This window comes from Pelobates fuscus, chromosome 5 (assembly GCF_036172605.1).
Source record: "Pelobates fuscus isolate aPelFus1 chromosome 5, aPelFus1.pri, whole genome shotgun sequence".
NCBI lineage: Eukaryota > Metazoa > Chordata > Amphibia > Anura > Pelobatidae > Pelobates > Pelobates fuscus.
Genome location: NC_086321.1, coordinates 268,882,570 through 268,897,331, shown reverse-complemented (window position 1 = coordinate 268,897,331; position 14,762 = coordinate 268,882,570). Strand labels below are relative to the sequence as shown.

The window sequence follows — 14,762 nt, the reverse complement described above, 5'->3', positions numbered from 1 at the left end:
GTTGATCCCTGGTGGAGTGCTATCTGGTCAGGAACTCCAGGGGGAGCAAACCACATTCATTGCTCCCTTTGGTCAGCACTTGGTAATGAATCAGAGAGTTAACATGGTAACCCACAGCAATACTTTGATCCACCCCAGAAGGGAATGAATATGGAGGTGCAGACCACAAGCTTACTGGAGCCCCCAGCATTAGAATGTGCCACTGGGTGCAACAATTCTTAGGCCCTAAATCCAGGAGAGATTAGGACAAGAATACAGTGATTTAGCAGACCAATTGGAAGATACTAAGTAGCTATACTGATTCGGCAGACAAACAGTACCAGAAAGAATCACAGAGCAATAAGCTCATATTTAAATTTTATCTACACCAGTATATATATATATATATAAAAGGAAAAGTGTCAGAAAATACATAGGAGTCTCCTAAAGGGAAAAAAGTGGTTGATCTCTCAAGGTCTGGTACATTTCAGCCTGGGGTTAAACATCTAAGGAATTAGGGAATATCAACATATATCTTCAGTAATTTCACCCATCCTTCTATAACATCTGAGACACACCCATCTCTACTTGTATTTATCAACAGCTGGTAAGTAATGACCTTGCTCAGTCCTCACATTCATTGAAATGTTTTCCCTCCTTGTTTAATTACATTTTCCTGTCACTGTTTAGCAGCATATTATTTTAACAACACTCTTTCTTCAGCACTAAATCAAAGTGTCCCTTCACCAAATGTCACTCTAAGCAATAAATACATCTGCCCTAGTAAACAAAATCAAAACTATTAAACAAAATGTTACCACCCTGCAAAACGTGAAATGTATAAAAATCCAAATGGCAAGAGGATTTCATCATTTAGGTCTATGTGACACTATAATTCTGCGCTTTACTTCACAAAATAACTCTACTTCTCCTACTTAACTCTACTATTGGCCTAATTTTAAGCCAACCTACTAATGCTCTTCACAACTTTTAACTCCAATCTTTATTCTCACACTTACAATTCAATCTTAATGAACATGCTACACATTTCAAGAACAAGTTTAAATCTATAACAACACTGGCCACCCTGCCATCTTAACTTCCTGTTACCTACCAAGTGTCCTTTCTGGATTGCCCAACCATATTACAAATTACCACTGTGACTCTATTACATCTCGTTAGGTCTTTCTCCTAATCTCATATAACTTATGATTTCTCTATTTACAGAAACAGTAGCACCTTCCTATAGGCACATTATAGGCATCACCAATGCAGCTCATTGAAGTGGTCTGGGTGCAGTGTCCCTGTCACACTTAGTGCTGCAATGTAAAACATTGCAGTTTTATAGAAACATCACTGTTTGCATTGCAGCACTAAGACAGCCTCTAGAGTCTGTCTACCAGATATCCACTAGAAGCCCTTTCGGGATTTTACCAGACGTTTGCTCGTATAACTGACGCTGGACATTGTCACGCTCTGGGTGACGACATTCAGCATCAGTGAAATCCCCATAGGAAAGCACTGCAGCAATGATCTCGGTGCATATTGGCCTTTGGACGACCCTTTGGACGACATCAAACACTTGAATCAGGTAAGTGTTGCAAGTGTTTTTAGCCCTTGTAGCGCTGGGGGGAGCAGGAAGGGGAGGGGCAGGGGAAACTATAGTGCCAGTGTGGTGGAATCTCAGTAAAAATAAATTTACTAAGACAAGATTGCTACGTGGTATGTGCACTTGCATATGTTGATGTATCGGTCGGTTGGTTGTACGTGGCAACGATACAATCAGTAGTGTAAGGAGCATGTGTAGGAATACAGGATATACAAGTATTTCCCCTCCTCCATTGTGCTGGGCAAGCCATGTGGTCAAACAGGAATTTAGTCTCTATTCGGTTGATTAGATAAGAGTATGTGTAGGTTGAACTGATTATGGGAGGAGCTACATGCCTATATAAGGGACCTACACTGTATGATCAGGACTCAGACTTTGCTGTTTTTTGGTGACATTAGTCCCTCTGAGTCCCGGTCGGTGAATCGAATAAAGAATCTCTTCCTTCCTGAAGAAACCTGTGTCCATCTCTCTGTGCTTGGCTTCCGTCAGTTTCTCCGGTATCACCAGGAATACAGATTTGTATTTCGAGCACTATAGTATCTCTTTACAACTTGTCTTTGTAACAAACATCCTAAACAAACCTTTTCTAATTCCTCCAAGCCATCGTCCTGTTTACTTTTTCTGTTTAACAACTTGTCCAATTTACTTTGCTCCAAAGACCTTCTTTACCATCTCCTATCTTTATATTTTACTGAAATCACACGAACAAATGGTTCTCAACAACTTACTCTCAGGAAAATTGACAGCATAATCCCTACCAATAGTACTAAATCAACTGGTCTTGCGTTTCCAGAGAAGGAGATAAAAATGTCTAAAGCAAGTTAACATCTGATTGAAACTTACATTTTTTTTAATGCATAAAAAAGGAGAATAAACTCCTAAATGGGAGAGTATTGAGCAGTTAGACTGCAGGAGCATGATCTATACATAAAGACTGCTTAATTAACCACTTCAGGGACGGACTGTTTTGGCCATGTTGTACGTTAAGGACCAGGGCTGTTTTAACACTTTTGTGGTGTTTGTGTTTAGCTGTAATTTTCCTCTCTCATATTTACTGTTCCCATACAAGTTATATATCGTTTTTTTAGGACAAAAAGAGCTTTCTTTACATACCATTATCTGTATCATGTTATATAATAGGAAATTGCTGTTTCAAAATATATATTTATGTATCAATAGTGACATTGTAAAATCTCTGAATCACACCTCACATGTACATATTTTTTTTAAAGTAGACAACACAGGGTATTCAATATGGGGTATGTCCAGTCTTTTTTTAGTAGCCACTTAGTCACAAACACTGGCCAAAGCATTTATATTTGTTTGTGTGTTAAAATGTAAAAAACTATTATGAACGCTAACTTTGGCCAGTGTTTTTGACTTAGTGGCTACTAAAAAGACTGAACATACCCCATTTGCAATACCTTGGGTTGTCTTCATCTGCAAATGGTATGCCATCATGATGGTAATTCTCATTCCTGGACTACCATACACTCTCAAAGGCAACATAACCAACCAGGCAATTTTCAATGTAAAACAATTTGACCATATATTTGACCCTGTAACTTTCAAAACACTATAAAACCTGTACATGGGTTAATGTTATACTCGGGAGACTTTGTTGAATACAAATATTAGTGTTTAAAAACAGTAAAGCGTATCACAAATATTATATCATCAGTGAAAGTGCTGTTTTGTATGAAAAATGCAAAAACTTCACTTTTACTGACAATATCATCACTGTGATATGTTTTACTGGTTTTAAAATACTAATTTTTGTGTTCAGCATAGTTTCCTGAGTAAAACAGTACCCCCCATGTACAGGTTTTAGGGTGTCATAGAAAGTAACAGAGTTAAATACAGTGCTACCAAATTAAATTCTCTGAACTTTCGGCCTGGGTTGTCATGCAGGTCCCTCAAATTGCAATCTATAAAATTACTTAATTATGTAAAAATATTACATAAATACATATTTATATATATTTGAAGTCTGTCAGGATTACTACTTGATCCAGCACGTAGAATTGTGTCACACAGAGAACTAATAGGTAACGTATTACCAGGCCTTAGAATGGCCTGACTGAACGTACCAAAGAATAGTCAGGATACTTGCCGAGGTCAAGGGATACAGAAATAGATACAATGTTAAAGGAAAGCCAGAAGTCAGGGATACCAGAACACAGGGAAGTCAAAAACTAAGCCAAAGTCAAAAAACAGAATATAACTGTTCAGGAACACACTCTCGGACAACTACTAGGGAAACCACGACAGGGCAATGAGGAAAGGTCATTTAGGGCTTAAACATGCTTTCTGATTGTCCGAGATCGATCTTTGACCCCAAACCGTGCAGGCACGGCTCCCACATGATGTCACATGCATGCCAACGTCAACAGTAACGTGGTCAGATGTGGGGGTATAATTTGCCGTGGATCCGCAGCAGCCGGCGTCCATTAATATGCTGCAAGTGTCAGCTATGCTGGCGCACGACCGCTGGGTGCAGACATGGCAAAATGAGGGATAGTATGTTACATTACCCCCCACCTGAAGACCGTCCACCGGGCGGGCAGGACCAGGTTTGAGAGGAAACTTGGCATGAAAATAGCGGATCTTGCCGTCAGCATGTATGTCAGAGGCCGGAACCCGAGAATGGTCGGCAGGCCCCCTTCCAATCAACTAAATATTGTAAAGTGCCCCAAGAAAATCTGGAATCAATTATGGAGGAGACCTCATACTCCTCCTGTCCAGAAACAACCAAGGGAGGAGGGAGAACACGTGGGACAGTATATGTATTGCAAACAAGCGGTTTGAGCAAAGAGACATGAAATGTATTCAGAATCTGCAAGGAAGTAGGGAGAGCCAAAGAATATAAGACAGGATTAATTCTACGAAGGATATGAAACGGGCCAAGGAATCTAGGAGCAAACTTCATGCTAGGGACTTTAAGCTTGATGTTGCGCGATGATAACCAAACCGTCTCACCCACTTGGTAAACAGGGTTGGCACCTCGCCATTTATTTACAGATTAATGTTTGAAACGGTCAGCAGCAGTTTCCTGAGCAGAGTGAACTTTGACCCAAGTATCATGAATGGAGGTGAAGCGGTCATCTAAAGCAGGGCTAGCCATGTCAGAAAAAACAGCCGGAAGCACAGTAGGATGACGGCCATTATTAACAAAAAATGGGCTATGTCCTGAGGAGTCATGGTCAGCATTGTTCCTAGCAAACTCGGCCCATGGTAGTAATTCGGACCAATTATCTTGAGTGCTATTATAGATGATGATCTATCAGACAGCCACTAGAGGGACTTCTGGGTTCTCAAAACACCAAAAGCATTTTAAATGACGCTGGAAGTCCTCACGCTATGCATGAGGACCTCCAGCGTCCCCAGAATCCCCGTAGGAAAGCATTAAATAATGCTTTCTTATGGGGAAGACTAATGCGCGCGCGGCTATACGCATTAGGTCTCCCCTGCCGGCTGAGGTTGGCGGGGGAGGAGCATGGGCGGAGCCTGACCCAGCACCGAGGGACATCTGCGCTGGATTCAGGAAAGTCACTGAAGGGGTTTTAGTTATTCTCCATCATCATTTGCTTCTGACCACGGTTCTTGTAACCTGACTAGGCTCTTGGCCCAACATCTCAACTTTGTCCTTCATCGTTTTCCTCTAATATTGGCTCTCCAGTCCTGACTACATTTACAGATCAACCCTTCATCCTAGCTCCTCACTCTGGTTTCAGACCTCAGCACTCTTTACCTGACTACTCGTTATCGTTGGCTTCAAACCACAGAGCTCAAAATGATGCCAGGAACAAATTTAAACAAATTAAAAATATGTAATTATTTTGGCACTATAGTTTCCTTTTAAATTCTTTTATGTAAAACAATGTAGGGCTGGGTGTGAGCAAATTTATATTTTCAGTTTAATATTTAAAAGTTTTCGTACAAAGTATTTTATTGATCTAACATCCAGATTGAATGAATTATCAAGGATTCCTGGCATCTTCATTTTCAATGCATTTTAATACATACAGATTTGCGATTCTTTACTAACCATAACTTAGCTCAGAAGCTAATCAGAGCAGCATCCATTATTTTCACATTAAATGTGTTCTCTTTATTCTCAGTATTTCACGAAGAGATTAGACTTGGCAGCTTTTACCCAAGTGCTTGACAAGATGTGTGATGGCGTACAGGCAAGTCTACAAACACCCCCTGCAATCTGTTGTATTATAAGCTAATGGCTACTCCGTAAGTGCTGTATGGAGTGAAAGCCACACTTTTAACACTTTGCTAAACAGTACTGTAGAACAATGGCATTCACCAGAAAGTGTATCAGTGAATGCTGGAGATGCAGTAAATCTACTCAAATTTCAAGGAATCAAATGGATTTAGCAAATTTTGGAGACAGTTCCTGCTGTATTAGTATGAATCTATCAGGGTTAGTTACTAAAGTGAGAATTCAAAGTGAATTTAATATTTAAGGCCAGAGAAGTTGAACTAGAAGCATAGCTGACAGAGAGAATGTTTTCCTCTCAGCAGGTTTTACTTTACATTAGAAATTCACTTTGAATTCACCTTGAATTCTCACTTTTGTAAATAACTCTGTTGTCTCTACGGGAGAATAGGAAATAAACAGACAAAAAAATCCTGTGACCAACGTTGGACTTAAACATTTTAGATTTATTAAAAATAATTTAACAATATTCTGGATATTTTATTATTATATTTCATATTATGGGTTTAATTAATGGGGGGAATAAAAATGAATCAGGACCTTATAAAAAGTGACAAAATTCAAAGTCAGAGTGTAATCCATATGGGATAAAAGTATTCATTTTAAAAATCCACTCCATCTCCGTTTTACACATTTTTGGAATAAAATCCCCTCCCCTCCAATCTCCACTTTCTTTAAACCTATAAAAAACATACCTTTGGGGTCCTGACCATGTATTTGTTTAAAATGGTAGGACACACTATGGTTCTCAAACCCTTTTTGAATATGTTCCCCAATTCTAATGTGTAAAGCTCTTGTGGTTCGACCTATGTAATTTAGGCCACATGGACATTTTAAAAGATAAATAATATTTTTTGAATAACAAGTATTGACTCTCCTTCCTTGGTGTTAATTTCTTTAATACTCCTTCTAGTATTTCCTGACTTTTTACAAGCCGTACAGTCCCACGCAATAGATTAGTGTTCAAACTCAAGGAAATCGGCCTAGATGAAAATGCTTGTTCTTGGGTAGAACATTGGCTTAAAAACAGAGTACAAAGAGTTGTCATTGATGGTAAATTTTCAAGCTGGACAGAGGTGGCAAGTGGTGTCCCTCAAGGGGCTGTTCTGGGACCCCTTCTATTTCACATGTTTATAAATGATCTTGAAGAAAGCATTGAAAGTAATTTTTTAGTGTTTGCAGATGACACAAAACTCTGTAAAATAATACAATGTGAGCAAGATATTACTTTGCTGCAGAGGGATTTAGATAGACTGGGGGACTGTGCACTCAAATGGCAGATGAAATTTAATGTTGAAAAATGCAAAGTTATGCACTTCGGCGTAAAGAATACACAAGCAATATATACCCTTAATGGAAGCGAATTAGGGATAACCACACACGAAAAGGACTTGGGAATTGTTATAGACAACAAACTATGCAACAATGTGCAATGTCAATCAGCAGTGGCCAAAGCCAGTAAGGTATTATCATGCATGAAAAGGGGCATTCATTTTTGGGACGAGAGTATCATTTTGCCTCTTTATAAATCACTGGTAAGACCACATATTGAATATGCAGTGTAATTTTGGGCACCTGTTCTAAAGAAGGATATTATGGCACTAGAAAAAGTGCAGAGGCGGGATACAAAATTAATAAAAGGAATGGAACATATCAGCTATGAAGAAAGGTTAACACATTTAAACCTATTTAGTTTAGAAAAACGTCGCCTGAGGGGGCATATGATAACATTATTCAAATATATTCGAGGCCAATAAAAAACCATTGTGTGGAAATCTATTCACAAACCGGACTTTACATAGGACACGAGGTCATGCGTTTAGACTGGAAGAAAGAAGATTTCGTCTAAGGCAAAGGAAAGTTGTTTTTACAGTAAGAACAATAAGGATGTGGAATTCTCTGCCTGAAGAAATGGTTTTATCAGAGTCCATACAGATGTTCAAACGGCTACTAGATGCATACTTGCAAAAACAGAATATTCAAGGATATAATCTTTCAGTCTAGGGTAATAACTGCTTGATCCAAGGATAAATCTGACTGCCATTCTGGAGTCAAGAAGGATTTTTTTCCCTAGCTTGTTGCAAAATTGGAAGTGCTTTTGGATCAACAGCAAAAAACATATGTGAGGAAGGCTAAACTTGATGGATGCAAGTCTCTTTTCAGCTATATAACTATGTACATTGTACATACACAACCAAAAAACACTTTTTTATTATTAAAAATTATAGAGTGGTTCTTTTTTTTCCTTAATAAAATTTGTTACCAAGGTACTTCTTAAATTTCTTACTCCTCTATGAACGAATCTAGGTTGTGCTGGTAAAATAGTTTATAAAAGGGGATCCTGCAACAAAATGGGCCAATATTTTCTTATAATTGTCCTCCTTTGTTATTTTCTACATTGAAGTTACAAATAAAAGGAACGTCTTTCATGGCTTCCTTATCCTTTATTTTGTATTCCAACATTTCTCTTCTTTCTTTATTCTTAATCTCTAATCTCGATGTCTCCAGTTTATTTTCTTTATATCCTTTTTCTAGAAAGTCTCCTTTAATTTTTAATGATTGTTCTTCATAGGTTTCTAGACTTGTGCAGTTTCTTCGGGATCTTTGGAACTGTCCTCTAGGGGCATTTTCCAGCCAAGGCGCAAAGTGACAACTAATATGTTCAATAAAACTATTAGAATCTACTGGTTTAAAATAATTTTTAGTTAGTATATTCCCTTCTTCGATATAGATATTAAGGTCTAAGAAGACTACCTTTTTCTGGCTCCAAGTGCTAGTTAATTTTATTCAGCATATATTGTCATTTAAAAAGTCCAAGAATTCCTCCAATCCCACCACATCTCCTTTCCCGATAAAGAGAATGTCATCAATCTACCGGCCATAGGAGACCGAGTTATGCTCCCAGTTGTGATGACCATAAATATAGGTTTCTTCCCAACACGCCATAAAAAGATTGCCATAACTGGGAGCAAACTTAGTCCCCATGGTCTTTCCATTAATCTGTAGAAAAATTCCTCCCTAAACCAGAAAAAACTATTTGTTAAAATAAGGTTGATGCCTTCTAAAATAATTTATCTGAGGGTTTAAAAATTCAGTGGATTCCTTTAAAAAATGTTCAACAGCCTTACAACCATACTCGTGGGGTAAACTGCTGTATAATACTGCGACGTCACAGGTCACTAAAAATATTTACTTTCCCATTTATATCCATCTAAAAGTTTTAAAAATGTTTTAAATGGGAGATTTGTTTTTTTGGATTAGTGATTGTAATAAAACATCAATGTACTGAGACAACCTACTTGAGATCGCATCTACACCTGCTACAATGGGTCTACCAGGGGGATTTTTTACATTTATGGTTTTAAAGATTGAGGCATCTGATGTAGTGACTAAAAATATATCATTATACTTTTATAATATATGTTCTCTTACTCTTTCCCTTTTTATATGGATATGTAACCTGCAATATGTGGAAGTGCTGACTATACCACTATATTAGTCGGAAAATTAATTACATATCTGATTGAGGCAAGTAAGATACACAAGATAAAGACTCTATTTATAGGACTGACTCAACAAGGAGGATAACAGAATAAGGACAGATACACATTAAATGAGAGCAAGGCCAGAACCGCAAGGAAACAACGTGACGTCGGCAACATATCAGAATGAGGCTTAAACCGCAAGGAAGCAGTGTGACGCCGAGCATAGAAAGAGAGGTTTGGAACACGACGGAGCTCCAGGTGAGAGCGACTGCCGTGGTAAGTAATCATCTTCGATAAGGAGGCTTGAATTAGAGCATATTACCTGAACGTGGTAATAACACACAGGTGTAGAGACACCAGTTTATTATCCCCCTATTGAGAAGGTATATAATCAAAACTGGTAAACCAGGGACCAGTATTCTTTTCACCTGGCTGAGGAAGCTACGATCTAGTGGTGAAACGCGTTGTGGGAAAACTTAATGGACACTGTTCCTTTTTAATTTCTTATGTTTTAAAGTGTGTATGAAATACATTTGTTATACTTTTAACCTGGTTTCCGGTATTCCGTGCTACTTACAAAGAGGGAGTGTAGTCCAAAACTACACAAAGCACTGTGATAGATCCATTTGGGGCTCTATGTCTGTGAGTATTGATTTGGCATAAGACTTTTTTTATCAACTTATTTGGTGCTACTCTATTTTCTTGTTTTATATACTTTCCAATAAGAGTGGACGTACATATCCATCAGGGGTGGGTTCCCTAAATGGACCCGAAGGCTATTCACACCAGAGCTAGGTTCATTAGCACTCTGTTTGTGAGTGTTAAATATATTTTTTTCAAATATATTCTTTAGATTTTATATAATCTGCACTGTGATGTATTATTTATACTTTTAGGTACTTGGATTGTTTTAATTTATTCGAGGTACAGTTTACTATTTTATAAGCGCTACACTATTTATCTTTCTATTTTACTTAGTGTATTTTGGGACAAGTTGTACACTTTGGTGTTGTGCTGCTACTTTTTATATTTTTCTTGGAATATTTCCCTCATTTAAACAACCACTTTAAGCGCTAGTACCTATTACCTTATTCAGAAAAAAAAAGTTATACTAGGCCAAAAACACAATTAATTTCCAATGTTACTACTAAAAACAAAAGCCTGATTTGCCAAAAAAATAAACTTCCCGCCACAAAAACAAATCTGTGTGAGCTCTGTGAGGGTTCCATGTAGAATGAGCTTCCAAGGTAGCAAAACCCTTTTTAAAGGCTTGCCACACCTTGTAATCTCGGTAGAGCACTTGTAAGCCAATCAGAGCGCTGTTACAGACAAGTTTCACTTCTCTAGAGACTTCACTCCCAAACTGCCCTTTTGCTAGTTTATCGTTACAGTGAGCAGCCACTGACTGCTCCTTAAAAGTGTGCAAGGCGGGTAATAAAAACTAATGTGTGATAATTGATTTTAGTTCTGGATCAGCTGCATGCACTCCACACTATACTTGTGCAAGCAATCCCCACGTTTACAACTGCATAGCAAGTATGCGTACAGGTGGTCCTCAGTTTGCGACCTACCTGTTTAGCGGCGGCTCGCACTTATGACCAGCTCTCTAGCGTAGGGAATTTCCCACGTTAGAGAGCTGGTCTATGTTTGGGGAATTTTCCCCGAATATAGATTAGAGGGATTCCCTCCCTGGTCTATGTTCGGGGAAATTTCCCTGAACACAGATTAGAGGGATTCCCTGCAATGGTCTGTATGTCTACGTACGGGGAAATTTTCCTGAACATAGAAAAATACACCAGAGCAGGGAATCCATGGAATCTATGTTTCCCGAACATAGATTTGGGGTATTCCCTGCTCTGCTTGTCTATGTTCGGGGAAATTTCCCCGAATATAGACCTGCACTGGTGCACATGTGCCTCGCTTACCAACCAATTTGTTTTACGACCCGGTCTTAAGAACGAAACCTGGTCGGTAAGTTAGAAGCATCTGTAGACTTATTCTCCCTTATATCATAGAAGGAACTTTGATTTAGGTAAATATGTAATAACAAATAATTCAATTCACCCCATAGTAAATAAACCACAGCAAATATCCACTTGGGTTGATCAGAACCAAGTCTGGCTCTGGTTATATAGATGCAGAGGGAGAGGGATAGCCCCCACTGAAGTACACTTCTGGATGATGAGCTCAAAGGAAAACACATTCCTTTGATTAAAAATTGTGCTTACTTTAAAACAAGGTGAGCTCCTGTACAAGAAACTCACAAATGGGCATTTATAGCAAGTCCAAAGCTCACGGCTATTGGCTGCTCACTGCTTAGCAGATATGCACTCATCCGCAGCATGGAAAATTGGGGCATAACAGAGGTTAAAAACCTCCCTTGTAGAAATATGGTGATCATATCGACATCATAGGCTTTAAAAAAAAAAATTGTACTTTTTAAATGTGACAGGAGGCTAGTAAGAGCTAGCCAGCCGCTACATGATTAAACCTGGCATTGCCGAATGTTTTAAACTATTTGCCCATTGGCTGCGAGCGCTGCTCGTGGGCAAATAGTACTTCAGATTATAATTAGCTAGCAAAAAGCAAGTGAATGATAATTTGCGAATATGCATCCTGGAGGACGCATTCGGCCCTGATTTAGTGTAATAACTGTGCTTTGTACATATTTTGAATCCTGTATTTTGTATAGGGTTTGGATGCAAAAAGCACTGATTTTAAACTAGAGACCGAACAATTTAAATCAAATGACACAGATTCGGACGGATCAAATTTCGACTGGAATTGGTGTTATTAAATATGAGAATTGCCATTGCGGGTTTTAATAAGTCCATTTTCAACAAATTGTGTCCATTATGGCAAAATCAGATGTTTAGGTTCCCTAACATCTCTAACATACTCTGAGTTATCCAATGTGGAGATAACAGAGAAACTTTGGTATTTGGTGATGCAATATTATGTGCTTAAGATTTTTATAATCAATAAATACATATAATATAGAAAAAAATGTAAACATAAAAATGTAGCTTAACTTTACTTGTATTTATTTATTTTTGCATTAGTTTGTACTGCAGTATATATAGAGGCCATTTACAACTATAGTTTACCTTTCAATAAGGACTATTTTTACAATATATAAATACTACACACAAACATAGTTGGCTGGCAACCTGTATGCTTCTTCTTCAATGGGCAAGCAACTCAGAGTCATATCATCCATGGTTCCTTTATTTGAAATTTGCTGGGAAGAATTAATTTAAATACATTTTTTTTTCTTTTCCGAAAAACCTTAAAGCAGTCATGGTGGGGGCTAATAAAAAAAAGTTTAGATATTAATGGAATGCACACACAGCTATTCTAAATATTCCATAATGTCAAGAATCAAGGGTGCGCTTTTAAGATAGAAAATTAACAGATTATTTGGTTATTACATTGGGAAATCTGAAGAACAATCAACGGAAATAGCAAATTTTAGTAAGCAGTCTGGGAAAATAAATGTGTTGGAAAAATTTACCATTTTGGATAAAAATGTGCTATTTCTGTCAGTTCTCCACAATTGCCAAATAATTTCAATACTCAAATCAAATCCAAATAACGAAGTTCACCTTCAACCTAATGTCAGTATTAGGCATGGCGTTATGTATAAATATCACTTAAGACAAAGGCTTTCTGTCTGGTTATATTTGGTGTGGGGTCTAAATAAAGAATCTGATCTTAATCACTTGACTTTTAGAAGGGTAAGAAGAATCTGTTGGTGTAACCCAGATAAACCGCATTTGACATTATACTGAATCAACAATTAAAAATCCTTAATGGATAGATTAATAAAACGGAGATATTTTCTTAATAACGTTCAGTGAAGTACTCTATTCAGACATTGTTTGTATTTCTTGAGTATAAGTTTTAGATGGGTTACATGTTTGTAATTCTAAAGGGGACAAAAAAGTACATTCTATGGAATCTACAATAATGTCTGGTGATATTTTGGGCACATATCAGTCCCTTAATGTGGAGAATTCAGATAACATTCTTTTTGATAGATAAGAGTGCTTGTCAGTGATATTAACCTCTTTAATGCCAATGCCGGACTAATTCCATCCTAACAAAGCATCCTTTATAGATCCTGTATTAAGATGGAACATCTGGCTCATTTTACAATGACATAACTGCATAGCCGTGCAAACAACAAATAAAGCAAGATATTCACTACTAACATAGAGTCCTTGGGAATCAGACTGAAATAATAGCATGAGAACTCATTGGTCTTCAAGGGGTTAAAGGAAATGAGTATTGAAAACAATATGAAAAGAAATGGTGCCCACATTTTAAATAGGCTTCTTTAAAAAACAAAACAAACAAAAAAAAAAAAACTCTCGTATGAAGCTGAAATACACACATCTCTCACTGAGAGAGACTTCACTTTCTCTGTATTTCATATTACAAAGGGAATTTGATCTGTATTAAGAAATAAAATCTTGTTCTACCCATAGACAATGAGCACACAGTATACACCTGTTCCCTACACAGTACTGCAACAGTAACAATTAGTAAACTTACCCTGAATCCCTCTCTCTATCCCAAACAGCCTGAACTATTCATTCACTCACGCTTTAATATTCAGTGACAGACACTCAGCGTTCTAGATTATCTTTTCAAACAAATAATAATAATAGTCATCTGACATTAATAATAATAATAATGACGTTTTCAGCACTGGGAAAGTTTCAGGTTTAAATCCCCAGCAGAGTGTGCAGTCAGGACATACCATTTAGCACTAGAGTCCCCACTATAAGTGACTCAGGCTAAATCTCTGAGGAACACTGTCTGTGCTATTTATAGAGGGAAGCTGCGCAGAGTCCCCCTTTGGTGACACTGAATATTTTGACCAGATATGGTCCTAGCTGAGCATTCACATCAAACAAAAGCTTTATATTGTGTTAAAAGTAATAGGAACTTTGCCTTACCCTCTGGACAGCGGACCTTGTTGCCTTGGAGGATGGAGACCCCTGTGTGTTCAGCACAGGAGGATGGCACTGAGGGCAAACAGGGTTTGGGCTGGAAGCTCTAGCCTGGAGCTGCTCCCTGGCTAAGGTTAAGGAGAGATCTCTGCAGTCAGAGGCACTGCTGCTGTCACTCTACTGACGTCACACACTCTTGCAATATCCACAGGATACCACCGGGGGGCGCACCTCCATTTAATGTACAATGCATACAGGGAACGTGTTAGACAAGCATTGGGTTAATAACTTTCTCACAGGGATGTTTTAATGAAAATTAGAATATTTATCGATAATTCTGTTATAAAGAGCCTTTATTTTAAAAATGATTTACTTAAAATGTTCACTTATATAAGATAATAATGACACATTGTCAACCATTGTACTTGATAATGTGTCATTATTATTATTGTGATAACAGATAATGCAGGTTAGAGTCGCCCAAAATTAGTTTAAAAGGA

General features: G+C 37.8%; 1 protein-coding gene across 2 annotated transcripts in view; it reads right to left on the bottom strand.

Moving 5' to 3' along the window:
* The window catches only part of TMOD1 (tropomodulin 1), a 93,795-nt gene extending 79,382 nt beyond the window's left edge, over window positions 1–14,413 (bottom strand). The window contains exon 1 of one of the 2 annotated variants that reach the window (XM_063455283.1): window positions 14,269–14,413. The gene's annotated coding sequence lies outside the window, so the exon portion shown is untranslated. Of the gene's footprint in view, window positions 1–14,069; window positions 14,102–14,268 lie in introns of those variants that run through there. The other variant, XM_063455284.1, reaches the window with a different exon arrangement.
* Window positions 14,414–14,762: the final 349 nt, after the last annotated feature.